A 14,229-nucleotide genomic window follows, 5' to 3' on the forward strand; every position below is an offset into this window, starting at 1 on the left:
AGGGAAGATTGGATACTGGATGAAAGTTTCTTAAAGGGCACATTGGATATTTTCCCAAAGGAAGAACCATCCTTCCTTTTGAAAAGTCCTCGCTCTGCAGCCTTGCCTTCTCATTCTGCAGAAAGTCCTCCTCAGAAGTTAGTGAAAAGAACCTGAGGAGGGGAGAGTGCTACCCCTTCTGGCACGGGCTGCAGTGGCTCCATTCTCCATAGGATCAAGATCCTGATTACTGGGATTCCTCATGCTCTGAAGGCTGCAAAAGTAACTGCTGCCTTCCTGGGGATCTTCCATGTAAACCCAAGGAGGCTGGAGCAGAGAGGTCGCAGGTAGCAGGAAGCTCATACCCAGGGAACTGAGATAGAAGGTGAGAATTTCAACTAACTTACTTGCCAGGTGACCTTGGGAGAAATCCAATCAATGTCTTGCATCATGCAATTAATTTCTATTTTATGCACATTGTCATTCCTGCACAACGATGCTGTGCGTCTGCCAAGCTGCAGCTCTCCTTGGGTGTCCTGGATCCTTTTGTGTGACCAGAGAAACCAGAGAGATTGAACCCAGGACCTTCTCTACCCAAAGTCCATGGACTCTCCCTGAGGGAGGTTTTTCCTCAACATTAAGCATTATGGTTTCTTAGTCTCAGGTCAGCTATCATTCAAGAAGAAGTGATACTACATAACCATGGCTCATCAAGAGCTCCTGCTTGGGGACTTGGGAACACTGGATGTCAGCAGAAATAATTTCTGTAAGTAATGCAAAACATTAATCAAACATTCAGACTGAAGAAGCTGCTTGGATAAGTAGCGAAACGTCTCTAACCAAAAAGAAAAGAAGTCCAGTTGCCATGACTCAACCTCCAGACAATTCCATCTGGATGACTGAGAATCTTCATAAACATACTTCAATGCCTTGAGTTTTAAAGAAAAGAATGACCCTTACAGGGAGGTATGCATTTCAGCATTTAGCATCCCTACAACCCTTTTGGTCTTTGAAGAAACAGGATAGGAAGAGTATTGACACTTTGAACTTTGATGTTGGAGAAGACTCCTGAGAATACTGTGGACAGCCAAGAAAGCAAACAAAATGCTCATCAAAGAAATCAACCCCGAATTCTCACTCTAGGCTCAAATGACCAGGCTCAAATTATCCTACTTCAGACAGATTATGCAAAAAGCCAGCTTTCTGGAGAAGGGACTAATGCTGGGAAAGAGAAAGGCGGAAGGAAAGAGAAGAAGAAGATGATCAGCAGCAAGGTGGATGGACTCAGTTACAGTGGTGATGGGCACACTGTTGGAAGACCTGAAGGACCAGAGGGACAGATCCTCCTGGAGAAGCTCTATCTATGTGGTTGCTTAGAGCCAACAATGATGTGATGGCACATAATCAATCAATCAATCAATCAATCAATCAATCACCTTTTTATCCTGGGAGCTGCTAAGCCCTCTCACACCAATCCGTCAGCCTGAGAGATTGGCTGGCTCAAAATGAACTTTGTAGCTGAGTGGGGTCTGTACTGGGTCTCTCCAGCCCTGGTGTGACATCATCTCCACATAATTCTGAATCCCCATAGAGGCTGCAGCACATGCTGGAAGAAACAGGCAAAGGGAATTCCACTCTGCCCACAAAGCTGCTTCCTTGTTTTCCAGAGAAAACACCCCACCAAGGCACCACACATTTCTTCTGCCTGAACTACACAATCATAGGATTATTTCCCTCCTTTAAATAATTTCCTAATATGACCTTGTTCAGAGCTCTGGTGTTCATTAGAATCCTAGTTTCCAGTTTTTACACTCCCCACCCCCACCACTCAGGAAATAACTAACCATTCCTTTGATAGCAAAGAAATCTAAAAGTTAAAGCTGTGCTAAATCAGCCATCAGGGTCTCCAAGTACATGAAATGATTTTCTATAGTTAAATAGCTTGCATGTAACCAGAGAACAGAAAAAACAGACAGATCTATCCTATAATCCAAAGGATAAATCCAGAGGGATTTGAATTCTGATTATAAAGACAACACCTGTTTTGTAGGAAATGAGGTTAGAGAAATGGGAGAGAACCTGGCCAGCCAATCCCTCCACAGCTGGGCCTGCAAAAAAGTTGTCTGGTGTACTGTGAGACTTCTGAAAAGACCTGAGGTCTGATATGATTGAACACCCATCAGCTGGCAAAGGGCTGAAATCAAAGGTTGATGAAAAGATTCAAGGAGGGACACTTAGAAAAATAAAAGTCCCACTGCACATTTATTGGTCTCAGGATTCTTGCCACCTTGGGCTATTGCATGCAAAGATGGCACGGCTAGAACAGAATCAACTTTTGCAAGCCCTAATACAATTGACAACAATCTAGAGAGCTTTTGCCTTTGTTCTCAGTTTCTTAAAAAAGGGGCTGTGCAATGAGACAGACCCAGCTCCAAACCTATTTCTTTTTGACAGAACTCTTCTGTTAGTTTCAGCAAGTTGCAAAGGAAAAACAAGAGTTCAACCCTGTTAAAGCTGAGTATCAGCAATAAAAAAGAACTAATGGTGAATGAGAAAGTAGGAGCCCTGGGTAATACTAAGATTTAACACCTGGAGGCAGATAGGAAGGAAACAACAATAAAGGAGGGGGATAATTTGAGAGAAATGGCATTGACATTCATCAGGAGCCAGATGGAGGAACGTGCTCCTCTTCATCCTGTGAGACTGAACCATGATCTCAAATACTGTATCTGCAAAGGTTGGCAGTGGAGGACAATGTTTTATGGTGGTTCCACTCTTACATGAGTGGATTGTTCTCAGTAGTCATGGGGAGCAAAGCTTGAGTCCTTAGTGGCTTCACTGCCATGTTCTCCTTCTGCTTTGGGTCATCTGCCAGTTTGGGGCAAAATGTCACCAGGATATATAGGTCCCAGCTAAATACTGCTACTCCATGCCAAATTGGAGAGTCCTAAACTGGTGTCTGGAAGGTGTTAGGATAGAATGAAGCAAGCTCAGAGATACATGGGTGTGAGCTGGATGCCTTCTCTGCAGTAACCAGCATGCTTTGGAACACACTTCTCCTAGAGATATATCCCCTTGCAAGGTGCTTAAAACAGCATTTTTAAAACTGATTGTAGACCTTTATCTTGAGAATGCATGGATATTAATATTTTATTATTGATGCGTTTTTGTTTTATTCTTGTTTTATTATTCACCATCCAGAGTCTTAATTGATTATGGTTAGTTTCAGTCCCCACCCTTCTTTGTGCAGGTCCACTAAAGCTTTTTGGCAGATCACTCCTCAGCCTCCATTCGAAGTCCTCCATTGAAGGAGAACTTACTACTGCATGAGGCAACCAATTCCACTGATAAACTGTTTTTACCACTTCCCTCTAATTTTAACCCTTCGGTTCTGATCCTGCCCTCTTAAGCAAATAAGAATAAGTTCACTTCTTCTTTTGTTTTACAATTCTTCAGATATCTGAAGACTGGTATAATATCTCTCTTCAGTCATCTCATCTGTGGGCTAAATGTAGCCAAATCCTTTAACCATTCCTCACAGGGCTTGAATTCCAAAACCTTCATGTCTTGGTAGACCTCCGCTGAACTCATTCCAGTTTGTCAGCATCCTTTTTAGACTTTGGTGCCCAGAACTGGACATAAAGCTTAACATGGGGCAAGGCAGAGTAGACAATTACCTCCTGTGATCTGGACTCTATACTCCTGTCAATATATCCCCAAATAGCATTTTTTTTTTAGCAGCTGCATCATACTGTTGGCTCACATTGAACTTGTGGTCAACAAGGAGACCCAGATCCTTCCACAGGCACTGCTACCAACCCAGGTCTCCTAGACCTTGTGCCTTTCATTTTCCCTACCCAGACGCAGAACTTTACATTTCTTCCTGTTACATTCCATCCTATTCATGTCAGCCCACTGCTGAAGTCTATCTAGATTTTTTAAAATTTTCTTTGTCTTTTGAAATTGTATCCACCTCTCCTAGTTTCATGTCTTTTGAAGATCTGATCGTTATCCTTTCAACCCCTTTATCCAGGGCAGAAATAAAAACGTTGAGCAGCACAAGGCCCAGGACAGAGTCTGTGGCACTGAGCATTCTTCTTCAATCTGATTTGGAACCACTTACATTCTTTGGGTGCAATTATCTTGTCAGCTTTGCATCCATCTAACAGTTATATCAAAGGGGGATGCGGTGGCGCAGCGGCTTAATAATGCTGAAAGTTGCTGGCCAGAAATGGTCGACACTTCAGCGGTTCGAACCCAGCTTCCTGCAGCAGAGTGAGCTCCGGCTTCCTCCCCAGCTCGTCAACCCAGCAGCTCGAAAACGTACGTGAGTAGATAAATGGGTACTCTCACCCCGGTGGGAGGAAAAATGTTGGTGGCGCCCTGCAAAGGAGACGGGACCAGTTGCCGGTAATGCGGAAGCCGCGCACGCCCGAAAAAGGCGCGAAGCAACGGAAACCCCGCCTCCTGCGCTCAGCAGCTGGGCTCTGCTCTAGGAAGGAGGCAATGGCAAACCACTTCCGAAACACCTTGCCTTGAAAACTGCAGGGACTCGTCCAGGCAGTTGCTGCAGAATCGGTCATGATTGAGTGCAGGTAAAAAAAAACAGTTATATCATCTAGTCCATATTTTACTATGTAACAAGAAACTTTTTCCAATACTTCACTGCAGTCAAAGCACGTTCCCCTGATCGAGCTGGTCATTCTAACATAACTTGTTTGTGGTAAATCCAGGCCAGCTCTTTTTTATTGTTGCATTCAGTGCTCCAAATTTGGTAGTGGAACTCATTGGTGGAAAAGACAGGACCAAAACAAGAGAGATGAGGAACTTTGCCTTTTCTTTGCAACATATTTGTCTTCATTTGGCAGCTGGGATACCGATCCTTTTCCTTCCTTGCTAACCTGGCCTTCTTTCCATTTCCTGGATATGTCCTTTTTTGTTTCAGGTCTTCACTGAACTTCCTCCACAACCATATTGGCTGCTTTTGCTATAATCCCTCCGCCTCATTAGACTTGCTTGCCACAGTGTCTTCCTTCTGTAGGAATCCCCACCCTTCCTGACCTTCTTTTCCCATTAGCTTGTCTTGCTGTGAAATTCTCTGAATTTCTTAAAATCTGGTGGGGTCACCGCTTCCACCCTCAAGCTGCTCAAATGCATCATTAACAAGCTACAGTCCATATTGGACAATGACCCTGCCCTTTCTCAGGCACTAAGTGGCAGGCCCATACTTGCACACAGACCACCACCCAGCCTGAAGCAGATTCTCGCAAGCAGACAGAAGTAAGAGGAAAATGATACTAACATGGGAACACCTTGCAATCTAACTCAATCTAAACCTAATGACTTCAACTAGTTCTCAAAGATTTTTTCTTCCAAGCCCCTTTTCATTTGGTACTTCTCCCTCTGGGTATGCTCTAGTTTGCCAATGACTTTCCTAAAATGTGAAGCCCAGAACTGGATGCATTACAATCAGCAGCATCTTCAGGGGGGAGAGGAGGTTGTATTTGTCAAAATCAGCAAGATGGTTAACAGACCATCACAATGCAAGCCTCACCCCTTTTGTAGGGATGAAAATCCTTCTACCATCTTGCTGATTTTGACACATACACAAACAACCCATGGACACTGCTGAAGATAATAGATGTGGCTTGACCAATTAAGAATAAAGAATGTTTACTTCTCTTGAACTTGGAACTTCTCCTTTCTTCTAGCCTCACACCCCTCCTTTGTGTTCAACTGACTAATTCACAAAATCTATGAGACTCTCCTCCCTTTACCATTATTTGAAGGAGAACTTTTAAGGATTGTACGTGGGAAGGATCTGTGCTAATAAAAAATGTCATGTTTAAATGAGCTAATTCCAAGTGCTTTGTCTTATTTTTTACATTCTAAGCAAACAGCTTGATTTATTGAGTCCATAAAAATTAAATCAAGGAGGCCTTTTCCCATTCACTCCAATAAACTTTTAATTCCCTTTGCACAAAAATGTGCAAGGAATGCAGGAGAGGCTATTAGATAAGTGTTGGTTTTACACACAACTTGCAGGTTGCCAAGCTGATGGGAATTTGCTTATTTGTTTCAACTATCAGAAGATAAATATTTTGCTTTATCTAAATTCATATTCTCACAATATTTCACCACCTGAATGTGAAGCAGGGGGTGGGGGGCAGGGAGAGTACAGAGAGACATGCCACATGTCCACCCAAGATGGCTACACAAAGCCCTGGATGGAGTGGCAACTGCAAGCAGCCTCTCTTCCCAGCCCAGAGAAACATTTGCAGGAATGGTTTAATCTAGCCTTCTCCAACCAGGAAGTCCTCTAGGGATGTTGGGGGCATGGATCAGTCACTTACACAGTCCAACAGGAAATAAACTGCTTTGAAAGAAAAAGGCAACCAGACTTGTTCTTTACTCTCTTATTTGAGATGCAGTTCTTTCAGCATCAACTTATTGTGCCTTTTCTCCTAGGAGTAGACACCAGCAAGCAAGGGCCTCCCTCTTGTTGTTTTTGCCCTCCTTTCCCCTTATTGGAAGACTGATATTCTGAGGGCACAGCCAGACAGCCATGTAAAGTCCAGCCTACCAGCCTCTTACCTCAGCCTGCTCTTAGGGGAAGAACCAACCTTCCTTCCTTCCTTCCTTCCTTCCTTCCTTCCTTCCTTCCTTCCTTCCTTCCTTCCTTCCTTCCTTCCTTCCTTCCTTCCTCCCACCCCCAAGGACAGAAAGGTCAGAAATGTAGGCTTTTCATCTGCATTCTCTGCATTCTAACTTCTTTAATAAACTCATTACTTGGGATCTCGAGTACCTGTCTCTACTCCTAATAGGCTTGATTCTGCCAATACCTATCTTCTGCTAATCCTGGGATATTTCAACCTATCCTTTTGATGGCACATAATCAATCAATCAATCTACAAAAGGGAATAAAAGAAATGCACATAAATTGCAGAATTGTGAGATAATTCCAAAAATACTCAGCATGGAGATAGGGCAGGGATTCAGACAACTGAGAAACTGAAAGGTGCTGAACTTGAAGTGTAGCCCTTCAAAAGGGAAATACTTTTGAGCATCTGGCGAATACAGTGATCAGCAGAACAATGACTTGCAATGCTGCTTATGAAAGGCAACTGGAACAATCTGCCTGGTGGTAGACAACTCAATTTTGCTTCATTTAAAGAGTGAGAAAATGCTCTGTAAAAAGAGGCTGAAAGACCTTGTCTAGAAGATGCACCAGCTTGGCATTCAAGACAGGATTCTACCTGAAGCAGTTTTAATTGGAGAAATGCTAAACAACCTCCCAGAATATTTGGAAACTTTTGTGAAGACTCTAAAAATGAGGCGAGATGCAGATCTGCAATTTCTGAGAAATCTTTTAGAAGATTTTAATATTTACCAATTTGCTAAGAAACTATCAGGAGGGAATGGAGAAGTGGCATTTGAATCCAAGCAGAGAAATCAAGTTTACCTCTGCAGCATATGCACTTAAGTGTAGAGACAGAAAAGGATTGCTGATGAGAAACAGATCAGCCACATTCCAGATGGCATAACTCATGAAGAGACAACAAAGCTAGTGAGCAAGCTGACACAGAAAATAGTTTTGGAACTGTATTGACTCTGAAAAGCATTATGCAGGGATCCACTCTGAGTTTGGTACTACCATTAACTTAATCAAAGAAAGAGATAGATTTGCTGAGTTGGATGTGGATTGTAACCCCCACCCCCTTTATCTAGCAGATGGGATGGTAGACACGACTTTGCTGAAGGCAAAGGAAGTCAAGACTCCATTTTAAGTGGAGAAAGAGAAGAACAATTAAAGTGATGTGTTGTGTGTTCCAATGTGTTGATGCCTGTTTTATGTCAGTGAGAGAAACATTAAAGGAGGGCACTGTTTTGTCACAGATGGAGATGGCTTGCTGAGGAAAGAAGCTCAAAAAGTGGCCTATTTCATGTAATCCTGGGGTTGGAAGGGACCTTGGAAATCTTCAGGCCATCCCAGACAAAAGGCTGTCCAACCTTTGCTTGAAGACTCCCAATGATGGAGCCCCCACCACTCCAGGAGCCAGGCTTCACTCCCACTGCGTCATAGACTCATAGATGTCATGGTCAGGAAATTAGTCCTTATTTTGAATTTGGATCTCTAAAACTTCAACCTATTGGTTCTTGCCCTAACCTCAGGCACTGTGGAGGATAAATCTACACCTTCTTCTCTGATAGCTCTTCAAGTGTTGGAAAATCATGATCATGCTTCCCCTTAGCTTTCTCTTCTTTAGGCTAAACATAACTAGTTCCTCTAATAATTTTTCATAGGATGATCTAAACCCTCATTATCCTCATCACTCTTCTCTGCACTCCTTTCAGTTCCTCAACATCCTTTTTTGTATTGTGACAACCAGAACTGGACACTGTATTCCAGGTGCAGCCTTACCAGTGCAGCATCCAGCGGAACAATCACTTCCTGTCATCTTGGCATCATACCTCTGTCAATGCAGCTCAAGATTGCACTGGGTTTTTTTGGCAGCTGCAGCTGCTGGCTCATTCTTAATTTGTGATCTACCAGAACACACAGATCCCTCTTATAAGTACTACTGCTGGGTACCACCTTGTACCTGTGTACCTGTTTTTTCCTACCTAAGTACAGATCCTTACATTTCTTGCCACTGAACTGCACTAAATCCTTTTGAACCTTGACCCTGTTTTTTGTGATGTTAGCAATCTTCCTGGAGACGTGGTGGTGCAGCAGCTTAATGATGCTGAAAGTTGCTGGCCAGAAATGGTCGACACTTCAGCGGTTCGAGCCCAGCTCCGCGCAGCAGAGTGAGCTCCTGCTTCCTTCCCCAGCTCCTGTCAACCCAACAGTTCGAAAACTACGTGAGTAGATAAATGGGTACTCTCAACCCAGTGGGAGGAAAAATGTTGGTGGCGCCCTGCAAAGGAGACGGGACCAGTTGCCAGTAATGCGGAAGCCACGCATGCCCGAAAAAGGCGCGAAGCAACAGAAACCCCGCCTCCTGTGCTCGCCAGCTGGGCTCTGCTCTAGGAAGGAGGCAATGGCAAACCACTTCCAAAACACCTTGCCTTGAAAACTGCAGGGACTCGTCCAGGCAGTTGCCACAGAATCGGTCACGATTGAGTGCGGATAAAAAAAAAAAAAGCAATCTTCCTCCACTGTATGTCTTCTCCAAATTTCATAAACATCCCTTCTATCCCCTTGTCTAAGTCATTTATGAAAATGTTGAAGACACACGGCCCAGGATAGAACCCTGTTGTTCTGCACACTTCCCTCCATGTAGAAATAGGTTGATTAAGGACCACACATTGGATGCAGTTGTTCAGCCAACTGTGAGTCCATCTAGCAATGAGACCATGCATCCCAGACTGTTCCATTTTATCACAAAGGAGATTATAGTCAACTTTATTAAATGCTTTCTTCATGCCTAGGTACACGACATCCACAGCATTCCTTCTAAACTAGTCACTTTGTCATAAAAAAGCAAAAAGATTTGTCTGGCATGACCTATTTTTAAGAAATTCATGCTGGCTTCTTGTAATCATTTCATTCCTTTCTAAGTACTTGCAAACCCTTTGCTTGAGTATGTTTTCTAAGATTTTTCCCAAGTATTGATGTCAAGCTGATTGCTCTGTAGTTTCCCCCCGCTTTTTAAAAAGATTGGAACAATATTGGCTCTTCTCCAATCTTCTGGTCCTTCCCCTGTTCTCCAGATCACATCCGCCAGCACTTTTAGCATCCTGGAATGTAATCTATTTGGTCCTAAGGAGCTGAATTCATGCAAAGCAACGAGGTGTCTCTCACCACTCCCTGACCTTTTGAAGTAGATTGTGTGAATAAAAGGACCCTGCAAAACAGTGTCTACATAAGACATGTTTAAAGATGTGGCCTAGAAGACAAATCAATATTACAAGAAGGCAGATATGTTTAATAGGCACAGTTGAGAGCAGGTGGAATAATACTCGGGAGGGGAATATAAAAATTGAAGAATTTATATTGACATTTTTTCATTTGTTTTTTCCTAGTAAAATGTTTGGTGGGTGAACTACAGCTTCTGTTTTCTGGTTTTATGCACTTGGGCCTGTCCACAGCCCTTGCCAAAAATTCTTCCAGAGTTAGTAGTTGCAGAACAGTGTGGTCCATCTCAAACTTGGCAGCCCTCTGAGAAGCAGCAGCAGTGGCCTGAAGCAGCTTGAGGTTTCTTCAAGAGGAACCATATGGCCCTTCCAGCTGAGTAAAGTAAATCATATCACCTCCACAGTCCAAAATGCTATATTGTTTCACGCAGCCGTAAAGAATAAGACAATTAGGAATAACCAAGAGCAACTATTTAGGGAGTTAGCTTTTGAGATATTCAAAAGACTTCCCTACATTGAAATGTAATTTTTAAAAAAGGGAAGATCCAGATTTATTTATTTGACCTCCTTGTGCAATTTATCATGAAATTTATGGACTGCACATGAAAGGTGCAGGTACTATCTTTTGATTTATTACATAGTAGGGCCAATTAAATTAATACATCTTACATGTTAGCAAGAATGCATGAGGCAATTCACAGGGCTGGAAGAGAGCTGAGTCCTCCAGTCTAATCTGCACCCTCTTCAGGAACCTACATTATGGCGTCCTGAACCAATCTGCTTAAATGCTTTCAGTAAAGGAGGCTGCACTCTCTCCTGAGGCAGGCCTGTTCCACTGAAGCTCTTACCCTCAGGAAATTCTTTCTGCAGTCTGACCAAAAATTCACTTCCTGCCTTCGGCAACCAGTCAGAAAATTCTGCCCCATTTCCTACAGGACAGACCTTCAGAGACTGGAAGGCAGCAGCCTTTTCCTCTCTAGGCTAAACATACCCAGTATCTTCAAGCATTCCTCAGAAGTTTTTCCTTCCAAGCCCCTTCTCCTCTTGGTTGCTGTCCTCTGGATGTGTCCAAAGCTAAAACTGGGTGCCTCAAACAGAGTGGGATATTCCAGTGAGGTTTCACCAATGCAGAATAGAGCAGCCATTATTTTTTCTAAATGACTAAAAGGCATTCTCAATACTTCCTCTGCTAGAGCTTTGTAAATAATAAATGTGTAGATTAGTTCCACAAATTTATGAAGAACTTCCAGAAAATCGTGGGATTATAGAACTGGAAGAGACTTTACAATTGCCTAGACCAATCCTGCATCTCTGACAGGTGGCCATCCAGCCTCTGTTTGAAGACCTCCAGTTCACAACATTCCTTGATCTACACAGGTAACAGTGCTGTCAAAGAAGTCCATACAATTCGTCTGCTAGGATTGGTTTACAACAAACCCATGCTGGATCCCATTAATTATTACATGCCTGTCAGTGCTTGTATTGGAAGGTCACAATCTGAGGTTTGGGTGGCATGCTTTCCTAGGGTATGACAAAGTGAAAGTAAATGTAGATTTTAAGATCATTACCTGAGAAACATGTTAAGAATATGGAATATAAACCCAGAGTATGTCCCAAGATATAATTATCGACATCCACAGAAGAAACTTTTTATCGAAGAGAAACAGCCCATAAAGAACGATGGTTAACCTAAGAGGGCCTATTAATGCAAGATAAGGAAGAAATTAAGATGAAGACAAGAGGACCATTAGCCGCAGAAGGACATTCTTTTCAATAGTTTTCTTATAATCAGATGAAAGAGAGGTTTAATATGGACAAAAGGACAATTGGAATTGAGAAGAGGAAAACTGAATTTGAAGTAGAGTTATCTATATATGATTATCATATAGTAGCTAAAATATATAAGTTGTTAAGATTTGAAAAAGAGGATGAACAGGTTAAAGACTGTATGGTGAAATTGTAAGTTACCACATTCAGCGCTGAATGAAACTCTCGTGAGACACAGGCTTGTGCGAAAGCAGTTTACTCAGGTGTAATGCGTAGCGGTTACAGACAAAGCCAGGGTTGGCTTGGCACGGTTACATACAGCGGTTTTATAGGGTTCCCTCCTTGACCCGGAGTTACCTCTTTATTCCCGCCCTTCTCCCCGTTGCCTGGGTTACTGGTTTGCCCGCGGTATTCTCCCCCTCGCCCAAATGGCAGATTCAGCCGTGTTCCTTTGTCTCCCCGATTGCTGTCCTTCGTTTGCGGGGTTGTTGCGTTCGCTGGGCTTTTCTTCCGCGGGCCAAGCCGGGGCTCCTTAGCTGCTCGCCGATCGCTGCGCTTCCGAGCCGCTGCGGTTTGCGCTGCCCGGGGCGCTCGAGGGAAGCCGGCTTTGTTACAAAGTATCCGCTCCTGCCCGGAGTCGATGGCCGGCACCTGCCGGCCATTGACTTCCTCCTTTCCGCTGCCTGCGCCTGAGGCGGTGAAATTGACTAGGGGCGGTGAAACTGAACAGCGGCGTTGGCCGTGCCGTCCCGGCTGAATCTGACAGAAATGGGTTGCAAATTTTGGTTATAACATAAATATGGATATATGGGAGAAAATGTGGGAAACTGGGGTCAAATTTACATTGTGTCCTAATTTAAGAGAGAACTTTTATAAAATGATGTATTGATGGTATATGACACCAGTTAAACTGTCAAAAATGTATACAGGAATATTTATATAATATTTTCTTATATATATATATATATATATATATATATATATATATTATATAATATAATATATATATAACTTATACAATATTTATATGAGAGCCAGCTTGGTCTAGTAGTTCAGGCACCAGGCTAGAAAACAGGAGACGGTGAGTTCTTGTCCCACCTTAGGCACGAAAGCCAGCTGGGTGACTTTGGGTCAGCCCCTCTCTTTTAGCCCTACCCACCTCACAGGGTTGTTGTTGTGGGGAAAACAGAAGGAGCAAGGAGTATTAGGTATGTTCGCCACCTTGAGTTATTTATAAAAATAATAAAGTTGGGATAAAAAAAATCTAAAAAAAAAGGAATATCAAACCAGTGTTGGAAGTGTGAAAAGGAAGAGGGGACTTTTTATCATGCATAGTGGACTTGTGAAAAAGCAAATAAATTTTGGGTACAAATTCATCCAATGATGCACAAGATATTGCAGATTAATTTTACGATGAAACCAGAATTATTTTTATTGGGTTTTATGGATGATGAACTAGAAAAGAAATATGGGAAACTAATATTGTATATCGTAACTGCAACAAGGTTATTACATGCAGAAAGATGGAAGAATAATGAAATATCTACAGTAGAGGATTGGATTATAAAATTGACGGAGCTTGTAGAAATGGCAAAGCTGACCAGTTTGGTCAGGGAAAAAAACAATTAAGACTTTAAAAGACTGGAAATCTTATATGGACTGTTTGCTGAACTGATGACTTATGGATTTAAGAGGGAGGGGAAAGAGTAAGATGGCAATTACTGGATAGAAAGAACGGTGGATGTCAAAATTCAATTTTTTTTCTTTTACTTCTTTTTTCTAACTTATCTTTTTTCTTTTTCTTATTTTTCTTTTCATTTTTATACTTTTATTGTATTGTAGAATTCTAATAAAATATTTAAAAAAGAAAGCAATGGAGGAAGAGAAAACTTCAGAATGGAAACAGATTCAACAGATGGAATGGCCTGCAAGAATGACCTCAGGAGGCAGGAGGGAGATCCGCAGACGGGACAACCGGCGTGCTAAAGATGGCTCAGCCCTCAGAAGGGGGGAGGGTGGGGGAAGCATTTCAGAAGGACCCTCCCTAGTTTTCCAGAGAAGAGGGGAGAAGTGCTTTCCAACTTGCAAGGCAGTGCAGACAAGAAGCACAACCAGCAGTCCTAGCTAAGGTTCCATTAACAGAATCTCACAAGTCTGTTCTGGAGCAATGAGACGATAGAACTTGAAGGCCGTTATGACTAGGACTCCCCTCCCGTGGCCAGGTCCTTGGTATAGAAAGAGGCTTACCTGGGTGCATGCAGCCCTGGCTTTGCTGGAGACAGGACACTGCAAAAGACACAAGAGATGGACAGGACCCGCCCCTCTGGGGGCTGAGCCATGCTGGTTGCCCGGTCTGCAGCCCTCCTCCGCATCCTTCCCACATTCCACGACATTACCTTGGATAAGGGTCCATTTCCAGGACCTGATGCCTTGCAGCCAGGGTACTGAAGGAAGCAGCTGGCTGTCTGGCCAAACCCTGTGTTACCTCTGAGAAATCTTAGTGCCAGAGGGTAGGAGGAAAGCAAGGAAGATCCAGCAACTATCTGGGTTTCTGTTAATGAACTAGAGGAATACTTATTGGATTTACCAACAAGATAAAATTGGGTGGGATAACCAATACCT

The sequence above is a fragment of the Python bivittatus genome, unplaced genomic scaffold, assembly GCF_059951505.1.
Source record: "Python bivittatus isolate LINGU-HERP-01145 unplaced genomic scaffold, Pbiv_v1 ctg000680_np1212, whole genome shotgun sequence".
Lineage (NCBI taxonomy): Eukaryota > Metazoa > Chordata > Lepidosauria > Squamata > Pythonidae > Python > Python bivittatus.